We start from the raw sequence: 12,191 nt of genomic DNA on the forward strand, positions 1-12,191 counted from the left end.
TTTTTTTTTTTTTTTTTTGTTTACCAAAAACCGAATGATAAAAGTCTTCAGTCTGATATTTTTGTCTCAACTATCGTTTTTTTTTTTTAAAGATAATTTTGTTTAGAGGCTTCATAATTTTTTTTATTTGTTGTTTTCTCAATTTATTTTGTATGTTCCAAATGTCTTCCAGTTCCAGTGTTTGAATGTTCATCAGAATTTAAAGTTTATTGATCTTTGGGAATGTCTTCTTGCATTATTATACCATTATTACTATTATATTACTTGAAAATGTTCTCAAAACCACAATGGTGTCATTTATTGCAATTTTTTGTGCAGCAAAACTTATTGTTACAGACTAACTTTAGTTCTTCCAGCAACTGTGCCACCATTAATTTAGTTAAACACACAACTACTTTATTTTGTAACAAAAATTTCTTTTTTTATCTCCAAATTTTGATTAACATTTTCAGCTGCAATAATAAAAGAATATATATTTTAAGGCTTTCCATGTCTTTACCAGGGGTGCCTATAAATGTGGCTGGCACTTTAAGTGCAGGCCATTTACCATTCAGACTGTTATCTACAAGCCCAAAAGCCTGGTTCTGTAATGGTGTGGGGTATTACTGGTGCGTCTCATGTACGTAACTCACTCCCCTGTGATGGCAGCTTTAATTCAAGGCACATTAAAATTTTAGAACTAGATATACTGCCTTAAAGATCACATCCATTTGAAGGATGTTCATGCATTTTTCAATAAAACAATACAAAATCACGCCCTGCTTTGCTTTTATAAAAGCAGGGTTATGAAGCCAGCATTCTGACCCGTGTCCAAGAGAATGTGTCTACAAAACCACAAAGGCTTTTCAGAAGACCAAAGAAAGGTAGTTCTAATACAGACGTGGAGAGCAAGATAAAAATAAGCATATAAAACCAAGATCATGTGGGCTGCTTAACACTCATGGAAAAAGCTCGTCTCTTCCCACCTGTGGCTCTCTTGGGTTGACAGACACAATTTATTGCCAAAAGTATTCGCTTGTCTTCCTGTACACCTATATGAACTCAAGTGTTGTTAATCCACTTTAAATAAGATTTCGCCTTCTTTACAAATATTACATTTTGAAATATATTTTGGACAAATTTGATAGTGTACAGTGTTTCATGAGTAAATTTGCTATGTTTTGTGTAAAGTTTTAAATGTCGTCATTGCTAACGTCGCCCATTTTAGCTGAGTTCAATTGTGCAAATGGTAACTTTCTAACCCCAAGGAATGTTTACATACATATGTAAATTGAGGCTAACGCATAGATATATGGATGCATATATTTATACATATGTAAATCTGTGTAAAATGAAAGATTTTTATATATTTTATTTATTTTTTTATTTAATAATGAGGGTCCATCTGAAAATATTGTATGAGCTTATGGGGTGGGTGTTAATATGTTTTTTTTCTTCTTCCTACTCATTTTCGAGCATGTTAAGATTATTGTGGTACAGAAATATGTGTCTTTTGCATTCCTTGTTCATGTGTGTGATTTTTATACTTCTATCATGTTCAAAATAAATAAATAAGACAGTGGAGAGGATCTCAACCACTGATTCGACTCTAATTTATCCTAAAAGTGTTGAGTTGGGTGGAGGATGGGAGTCTTTGCAGGCCAGTTGTTTACTTCTACAAAAAAACTCATCCATGTTTTTACGCACCTGGTTTTCTGCTGCTCCAATATGTTGGAACACGAAGGGAACATCCCAAAAATTTGGAAGTATGAAATTACCAACATGTCTAGGTATGGGGTATGGGGCTGCACAGTAGCACTAGCAATAAGGTCCTGGGTTCATGTCTAATGCTTATTTATTTAAATGCGTTTTATCCCAATATTCATGCTTTGGGATTTATGGATCAAAAGACACTTTCCAAAACGTGTCATGTTGAGTTCAATTTAATTAGTAGCACTCATTTCAGTGTCTAGTGTCTAACCATCTTTTTTTTATTCTGACAGCTGGCCTAATGCTCATAATTTCTAATGAATGATGCATCTGAATTCTCTTAAATAAATTAAAGTCATTCTCAATTAAAATATGACCCATGGTTTACCTGAAAAAAAGACAACAGGTTTCCACACACGCGGCATTTAGAGTTTCTTTACCAGAAAAGTGCACTGCGCATTCAGTTCATTTGTTGGCGCGAACTTAAATGTAACATTTTTGACCTGAACTTTGAACAAAAGTAGCCGCACTCCATGTGCTTTGATTTAAACAACGGTAACCCCCCCGCCCCCAACATCAATTATTTAATTCACACCACTGGAACTTTTTACTAAGTTTTTACTTCAGTGTGCTGCATTTGGAGTTGCATGTGAAGCCAACACAAAAGAAGTAATATTGTAGCATTTAACACGTTTTTCTTTGCAAAATATCTCATGTACAGGTAGATTAGCTGGAGAGCCGATCGTTGTTCGTCGCCACAGATTGTGGATAACCCACTCGGCCTTGTTAACACGCAAACTTTCTTTGATCTAAACCACGGGTCTCAAACTCCAGCACTTGAGAGAAAGAGCCCTGCAGCTTTAGCACAACTGAATCAAAGCAGGTATAAATACACAAAAGGTTCAGCGGCGTTCTCGTCTGACCAAAGCCCCTTTCTCCACGGGTTTTGCCGTGTCTCCCACATGGCCTTCAGCAAACTACAAACGGGACTTCTTAGGTCTTTCTTTTCGTTACGGCTTTCTTCTTGCCACTTTCTCTTAAAGGCCAGACTTGTAGTCAACAGACCCTCCCACCCTCCACAGCTGCTCCGGTGGATCCACGAGCCTCTTGGCTGCTCCTTTGATTAATGCTGTCCTTGCCTGGTCAGTCGGTTTAGGTGGGCTGCTAGGGCTTTGTATGTAAAATTTCTCATTAACATTTTCCCTGACCTGGCTGCTTTGTTCCTTGTTCTTCATGATGCTGCTCACTAATGATGCCTAAGAAACCTCAAAAGGCCTTTGGAAACAAACATGAACCTTTTCCCTGGACGCCATGCTGCTTTGCGATGGTCTATCACATAAAATCTCTGTAAAAATGCATCGCAAGTTGCGATTCTAACGTGACAAAATATGAGAGAAACACTTTGCATTTAATTTTTTTCTGTTTCAAGTGAGTAGAAATGAATACATTTCCTCACACTTGCTTTTCTTTCCCCTCAGCAACCGGGCCTCTATTTTAGTGTGGCTGCAAGATGTGAAACAAAGTTGGAAGAAAGGTTAGGTTTAAACAATGAGGCTCTGAGGTTTAAAGGTTTGATAATCTTCCAGTAAATGAGCTGTGAGTCACTCCTGTATCCTCGCAGGTAGATTAACCAACATGTGGGGTGCTGTAAGTGTGAAAATACCCATGTAGAGTGGATCTTTATTTAAAGGCCGGCGGGGATTTTGGCTACAGTCTACATTGATTTTCTTAGAGGAAGTCAGCTTCTGTAAATAGAATGGTTTCTATTGGATTTTTTTTTTTTTTTCATATTTTGCTTTTCTTTTTTCTCCCTCACATCTCTTGGGTTTTTTTATTTTTATTAAAGCAGGTGTTTTCTTTTTCACTCTCTTTCTTCATCTCCTCCTTCACTGCTGTCCTTTGTTGTTTTGTTCTGTTTTTTCACGTCTCTCCATCTTACCTCTGCTTCCCTAAGAGTCTTGTTGTTGTTTTTTTTTTCTTCTTTTTGTCCCCTGGAGCCAAACAGGACAGTGCATTTGCTTCACATCGCAGTCTGCAATTGCAAGTAGATACTGCTGAAACAGGAGGCGCCTTCCCGACCATTACCCCCCCTCAGCCTCCTCTCTGACGTTTCCTGCACTGCCTCTTCCTCCCCTCTTCATCTCTTGAAGAGCTGCTGTCGTCAGACTGCAGTAGGATAATTGAGAGTTGTATAGATCGCGTGGGGAACATCAATTCCCTCCACCGCGCTGCTTCCCCTCTTACCTTCAGCTACACCTCCCTCTTTTCCCATTTCCTCACCTGTTTTCTTTTTTTGTGTGTCTTTTTTTTCCTTCTGCCTCTTCCTTTGCTCCCTACGTCTGTCATTTCCCGCCGGTCTCCCTGCCTCTCATTCCCCCTGTGATCACAAGTTGTAACTGCTGTGATTCGCTGCATAGATAATTCAAGCACATCCTGATCCGTCTGTCTGATAAGCCGTCTAAGTATCTCGCTTTCCGTCCGCCTGCTGTACAGTGCGTCGTTCCCCATTGTTGCCACGAGAGATGGATGGAAAAGAAATGCCTCAGAAGCTGATAGTAAAAAAAAAAAAAAAAAAAGCAGGAATAAATGACTAGAAGGAAGATAAATGAAAGCAACAAAGCAATTACATGAATATTGAGTTCCTTTCCCTTTTGAACTTCACAGTTGTCTACAAGAGTTGCAATTTCCTTAACTGGGCTCCTGCACTTTGTTTACATCCCCAGATTAAACTGTGAAATTGATAAGGGCTTGCTGCGTTGGCGGGATCTTTTTATTTTTTAAATGATTGTGTGTTTTATTTTTAAGGCTTCTGAACAACAATCCCCACGTAACGTATCGATCACGCTATTGATATTTCGGAGCTGTTTGACTTTGAATACCAGCTTGAAATGCTTCATTTGTGGCATCCCAGAAACGTCAGCATAAAGTCTAAAAAGACTCAATCAGGCGCAGCAACAGTAGTGGACAGAAATATACGTTTTTACATACTACCACTTTAATCTCCCAACGTCCAAAGGTGCAGAGGCGACACGTTTTTAAAGCTTTTTTTTTTTTGGCGCCGAGTTAAGAGTGCACAAAGAATTCTTTCAGACGGAGCTGACTTTCTTTTCATTTTGCAAGGCTTGGCTGTTTGCACATTGATCTGCCTTTCACTACTCCGATTCTCTCCTGGTATGGATTCTTTCAGTCGGCCTTGACTACCTCTCACTTACACTCAGTCATTTTGATCTGCTGCCGATGCCGAGCGAGTGCCAAACACAAATAGTCGGCCCCCAGCTCGCTCCTTCATCGGTCGGTTATGCAAAGGTTGGATTCACCTTTAAAAAATGTACATTAATGGCTTGTTATTGTGCAGCTGTGGTAGAAATATTGCAGCACATTGATTTTTAGCGGGATTTAGAAGGTTTGTTTTTTTATTAGAGATTCTAGTAATTACTAGTTTTAGTGTGATCGTACTGAAACATTGGGAGATGCATCTTTTTAAATACCTGTGTCGATTGATATGTATTTTTTACTGATCAGTACAAATGTATATACTTTAATATTTGGGCCAATGACTTAGCTTGACAGCTAACTAAATGCTTGGTAATATATCTCTGGTTCAGTCAAATATACAACAGAAAAACAACAGATGATGAATCATATTCAGGAAATAAAAGGTTGCCATATGATTGAAAAGTTGTTAGCATTTCCTCGAAGCTTTAACTTGATTTCTTTTTTCTAGTTTCAACAGCAGCTAATGTCGTTTAGCAGCTGGAAGATGAAAAGCTTTTTGGGACAATAGGATTTTGTGTTCTGCAAAACGACGACATCCATCTGTTCACAATTAAGTTTTAAAAGTTGGATCATCAGGAACCCTGAAAAATGGCAACCAAATGACGGCTCTTTGACGGGGAAATGAAAACAGAGAACGGCTAAAATTATATTCACACGCAACGTTTGGATCTTTTGTCAACAAAAGTCTTTAAGTTATAAACTTAACCATGTATGCAGGTGGAAAAAATGGGCTTAATAGTCAACTAAAGATGATTTTGTTGCACACCGACTCCATTTTAAATGATCTGTTTGAAGACCACTCTGGATTAAAAGCAGGAAACTTATGGACTCTCGTTGTGTTGTGTAAATTGAGCCGATTGTTTTACTGTTTTAGAATTTTTTTTTCACTAAAACAAACCCGTATGGAGCTCATAAACATGTTCTTTCTCTATTTCACTCTGAGTTTTACTGAGAAGTTAGCAACCTTGCACTAACGAGCTTCCTGTATGAATCAAATACAGAACGCTGAAAAGTGTACCTGCCCGATACAAACACAAGGCAGGGTAAAAATCTATTTAAAAAACTTAAACTTCACTTAAATAGCTTTTTTTTTTTTTTTTTTACAAATTTATGCAGCTTGGGTTTTTATTATCTCCTTTTCCATTTGTCCAACTAGATGACTCCTACGTTTGTTTCACACAGGGAGATTTTTGGTGGTGCATCTAAACTCTATTTCCCATGTAGATATGAAACTTAGACAAATAACCTGTTATGTGTAAAATTTTAAGCCAACTTGGGGTTTCAAATAATTAATTTTTATATTTCTAACGTGCGTCTTCTTCTTTCTGTATGGTGGAGATTTAAAGGGCTGTTAATTATAAGACAAGTTTAGAGCTGAAATAAGTCATGAAAATAAGCTAAGTTTGCATTAAGAGCAATTATTGGCTCCTTGAATGCAAATGAGATTATGGTCTAAATGTTGATAAATTATGGCTCGCATACATACCTGTATCAAATTACAGTTGTTTTAAAACAGTAAAAGTTTACTTTGGTCTCGGTTCATCTCATACTAGCCTTTAGCTGTAGCCTCCAGTAGGCCTGTCACAATAAATACTAAAGCAATTAATCACATGATAAATTAAAAGAAACTAAATTTTCATTTGTTTTTCTCTCTTTTGACCAAAAACCGAATGATAAAAGTCTTCGGTCTGGTGTTTTGGTCTCAACTGTCCCTTTTATTTTTTTAAAGATAATTTTGTTTACAGAGACGTAATAATTAATTTTATTCGTTGCTTCTGTTGTTTCCTTTATCTATTTTGGATATTCCAAATGTCTTCCAGTTCCAGTGTTTAAATGTTCATTAGAATTTAAAGTTTATCGATCTTTGAGAATGTGCTCTTGCATTTTTATGACATTGTAGCTCTTATATTACTTGAAAATGTTCTCAAAACAACGTCATCGTTTATCGCAATAAGTTCTGGGGGCGATTTATCGTCCAGCACACGTTGTTATCGTGACAGGCCTAGCCTCCAGGCCCAATTAATCTGGGTTCATGCCAAATAAATACACAGAGAAAGCACAGCGGATAAGATATTAACTCCTCACAACCTTTTATCAGAACTTTACTTCAACTATTCGTATCCATTCATTTAAAACGACAATACTGCTTCATCTTTTTTGCTATTCAAAATAGCCTTTCACCATAAAGTTTTCCCTGACAACTAGTAGATTAACGGCGGCAGAGTTACGAGCAGAGGCCACCCATCTCTGCAAGGCCCCCCGACCAGGAGCAACGCTCTGCAGCCAAGCATCTGGCCAGTATTCTTATTCATTGCAGAGTTTAGTGTCTGTCTCTAAAGACACCAGACTGATGAGGTTATTCTAAATTATAATCAGCTAATGTGAGTGCTCATTAGCTTTCATCTGCTGACTATGCTGTTGAGAGCAACACCGGCTTCCCATGTAGCCAGCAAGGGATATAAATCCTGGGAAGGACTGACAGTGGCACGCACCAATCATTTTGTGGTGGAAGATACTTTATTGGAAAGATTAATAAAAAAAACAAAAAAAAAAAAAGAGTGAGGAAAATATGAAAAGAATCGCCTGGGATAGGATGGCAGCCTTGGTGAACCAGCAAGTTCAAATACATTTTTGATAGTTGGTGCTGTTTAATATTTAAAGGTCCATCAAAGGGCTTTGAATAAAACCTGAAATCAATAGTCATTAAAGTGAAATCATACAAGCTTGACTTTTTAAGTTCAGCTTTTTTTTTTCTAATTTGATGCCGTGAGAAGAATCCCTTCATGTCTCAACACTGATGTAAATCCTTTGCCTCATCTAGTATTTGTGAATAAATAAATAAGTGCCCCTTCCCCCTTTCTCCAATGCTTCCTCTCTCTCTCTCTCTCTCTCTCTCTCTCTCTCTCTCTCTCTCTCTCTCTCTCTCTCTCTCTCTCTGTCTCTCATCCTAGCTCTACCTTGTCGCTTTGTGCAGCTCAAATGTTTGTATGCACTTTATAATTTCAGCTAGCGTCTGAACGAGTTGTCCTGTTTTGCCTCTTTCTTCGCTCCGCTCCATGCTCGGCGTATACAGATTTTTTTTGCTGTATGTCCCTTTTTTCTGTTCTCTCTATATGCATCTCCCTACTGACTGTGTGGGCGACTACCTGCTGCGCCGTGTTTCTGCTCTGCTTAACTGTTTCAGCTGTGTTTTTTTTCTTCCTGCGACACACCCGGCATCGCAAGACCTGGACCTGTAATAGCTGCGGTCGTGGTGAAAAGCACACCGCACTGATGGTGCGAGCTGCTGACGCATCCAGCAGTGTGCCAACACGTGGAGCGCGATTCCTCATGAGACAAAGGCAGGAAAAACATGCTCAACAGTCCACCAGTGCAGTCAGCTATTTGAACAACAAAAAAAAACAACAAAAAATCCCAAAACAGGAAACATGGCAGAGCAAAACAAAAAGTAGAGACACTTTTAATTGAAATAAAAGCAAGTTCACACATATAATGTAAGAAAGTAACAGGGTTACAAACAACCCTATTAGCTGCTTGTATTGTGTTGGTGTTGACTAAAACTAGTGCACTTGGGGGAAAGAAAGGGATGTGTCCTTAAAAGTACATACAGTACGTTGTGTTAATTATTCATGATTGCTGAACTTTTTTTTTTAATATTTTGTCAAGCTTCAACCACACCCATTAGTGGATTTGAAGCAGATTTTTATGTGACAAAAATAAATAATTCAGAGCAGAATTGTGAAGTGGAAAAAGATACAAGTTTTTGAGGCTTATTGCGATTAAAATCCGCCACACAGTTACACTGGGAGAGACGATTTAGTATATATATCGCAACGCAAGCAGCATCAACAGACAATATATTGCCTTAATGATTTTAAATGAGGTATGCTCTCTCATTGTACTATTAGTGGTTATGCTTATTTTGATTTTCTAAATAAGATCTCAAGTTCCCAAACCGGTTGTCTCTTGAGTCGTGTCCAGATGTCAACTCTGGACATCGCTGATGGAAACCCGTCCGTTCCCACGCTGCCGTCACGTTTCGGTCCCACGACTGAAACAAAATAACACTATATTTTCTTTCATTTCATTAAGTGAATCTCTGCCCCGGGTTCAAATATTTGAAGCCTCTAATTTACCAAAGATTCTCCCATATTTCGTTTAAACCATCGTCACATCAACACAGCAGGTTTCACGTACCTGCAGAAGAAAAACACACTCACAACATGCTGATGCCACCGCCATCTTTTACTTTTAGTGGGGACTTCAGGGTGATTTGCAGTGTATACACACACACACACACACACACACAAAGTTAAACTTTGGTCACGTTTGACCAGAACATTGGTCAGTGTGTTTCTTCAGGATGTTGGTTTCTCATTGCCTAACATAACCTCTGATGCCTCCACCAAACAACTACTATACCAAGATTAGATTACACATGCTGCATGCCAGGTTGGCGCTATTCAAGCAAATACATAATAGGATTTGAAACGTTACGTTAAACCATTTAATTGGCCTGAATGGAATCAGTTTCAACAATTCTCTGCAAAAAAAAAAAAGATCTTATCTAAAAAGAATTGCCTTTTTTTCCTCCCATCTGAATAATCTCTATGACAAATATCAACAGTAAGGATGTTGGAGATATTTATCCAAACAAAGATTCTTTTACTTTCAATCAATTTAATTACATACTTGTCGTTAATCACACCAAGGTCTATTTTCTGATTACTTATTTAACTAAAAAGAAGCACCAATAGGATAATACAGAAATGTAACAATAATTCCACTTACCACTGAAAAAACTGAGTTTATTTTATGAATAAGATGTATGATCTAAGGTCAGAGCTTCACTTTATCTCTCTGAAGAGTTTAAAGAAATTGTTTGGAGTCTATGTATATCTAACAGTGTTTTGAAAGCAAGCGGTAGAAAACAGCACTAAGGAGAAATTTATTGAACTGCCAAGACCAGAAATTCACTTTTGCAGAAGAAACACAAAAAATTAGCAAATCTGACCTACTCTGAAGGTTGTTGGTTCTTTCAGTGGGCCACTTCCATATCAAATTAAACATGAAGGAAAAACAAAACAAAACACACACTTAAGAAAGTCAATGAGGCGTTTGCCAGTAAAATCAGGCTTGGTTTTGACTCCAGTCCTCTCCGCCTGGAGTTTGAGTCTGTTTCAACACATTCCAGGTACGAAGACGCCAGAACCTCGCCAACTAATCAGAACTTTTTGAGAGCCGTATAAAGTCATTGAAGCCTGCAGCATTATTACTTTTGAACCACATTACTTAAACAGAACCAAAAAATTAAGCAGCTATCGTTATAGATTAAACACACGTTGCTGCAGCTGCTTTCTCATTCAAGGTCTCCAAAGATGTAATAACTGTATTGAATAAAAGACGGGCTGAGATTCAATGTTGAACTCATTAGTCACTGTCATTGTGTCACTGGTAATTTAAAAAGCCTTCCTAAATCTGTACAATAAGCTGATTTATTAAACACCTTCACGTGTAATCAGACGCATTCAGAAAACCTTTTTGAGCATTGATGCAACATTGATGCAAATTTGAGCTTCAGCGACACTATGGGCATGGTATACTGACAACTGAAAACATTTTCTTTGAGGACATTTTCTTGGAGTATTTGAAGGCAGCGTATAAATTAGCTTGAAAGGTCAGATCTGGGTTTTTGGGTTTTCATGGTCACTATATCTGTGAGTTCTGAAGGGAATTGATTGGACTGGGTTTTTAATACATTTAGTGTCACAAAAAGTATTTTACTCATCACAGATTCCTGCAGCCTCTTTTTTTTCATCACACATGTTTCAGATTGTCAACTGAATTGTAAACTCAGACAAAAATAAGATACAATTGCCCTCCTGTTAAATTTACTGTAATAACACAGTATTTTGTTAAATTTCATTTGCCACACCCACCCATCTATAACCACTTTTATGAAAAAAAATAATGTAAACAGAAACTTTCTGAGATTATAGAATAGGACAAAATATCTAAAAAAAAAAAAAAAAAAAAAAGTAGCACACAAATTAGTAATTCCTAAGGATTTTTCCATAAATTAGAAACAAATGAAACTGCGTTGAGTTTTCCCTAAGCTGCCAGCCTACCAAAATTACTCCAAGAGAACATCAGTGATTCATCCAGGATGTCAGAAATAAACTCCTGAAGAACATCTTAAAATGTAGTTTTTCTTTTGCTGTGCTTGTGTCGTTTTTTAACTGCCTTGTTGCTAAAAGAAAGTGGTATATAAATAAAACTTCTTCCTCTAAAGCACTGCATGCCTCTCTTGTCTTCAGTGTTAATAACAACAACAATAAAGAGACCGAGTCAAAATGGCTCCCCAACAACACAGTGAAGCTTTCTGGAAGGCGTGCATCCTAAAACTAGCGCAGTATTTCAGAAAAAGAACAAGCGGCTCTGTCTTTTTGGTATCTGGACAAACTATTGTAACAGACGAAGCCATGAATTCAGAGAAAGCCCTGAAGGAGGCATCCAGCTGTCCTGACAAGGAAATAAACAGAAATTTGTGACGTGACAAAATGTGAAAAAACAAGCTTTCACGCCTTATTTTTTCCCCCCCACATTACTATCGTCTTAATTAGAGATGTGCCGATCAGGTTTTTTCCTGCCGATACCGATTACCCATGAGGGCCGATCACCGATACCGATCACATAATTATTATTTTTTTGTTTTTTTTATCCTAAACACTACCGGTTACATTATGTGGAAAAAGGAACCATGAATTCACCTTAATTTAGACAAAACTTGTTTTTAATAATTTTTTCCAAGAAGAAAACTAAACAAAACAGGCATTCTGCAAATTGTACTGCTATCGGTAATACTATCTTTAACAGACTGATAACATATGAAGGCTCTGAAGAGGCTAAATAATGCAAAGAGCCAAAATAAAATCTCTCAACATTGCCAAAAAAATTCAAGTATAAAACTTAACATTCAAAGGCAAATACAGGATCCATTACAATAAACAATCCAGAGTTACTGAATGAAAACTTCCTGATAGCATGGCGGCTAGCTGATTACTGCTAGTTCTGAGTGGCTGTTTCTGACTGAGCGGAGTAATTATGCAGAACAGGGAGGAGATCGATTATTTTTTTTAGAGATTATCCGTCTCATGTTGGGACAGCGAAAGTTTTAATATGTATGTAGAATTTATGTTTTAAGTTAGATGCTGCAGCTTTAAGCA

The sequence above is a fragment of the Poecilia reticulata genome, chromosome 22 (genome assembly GCF_904066995.2).
Source record: "Poecilia reticulata chromosome 22, P_reticulata-male-v2, whole genome shotgun sequence".
Taxonomy (NCBI): Eukaryota; Metazoa; Chordata; class Actinopteri; order Cyprinodontiformes; family Poeciliidae; genus Poecilia; species Poecilia reticulata.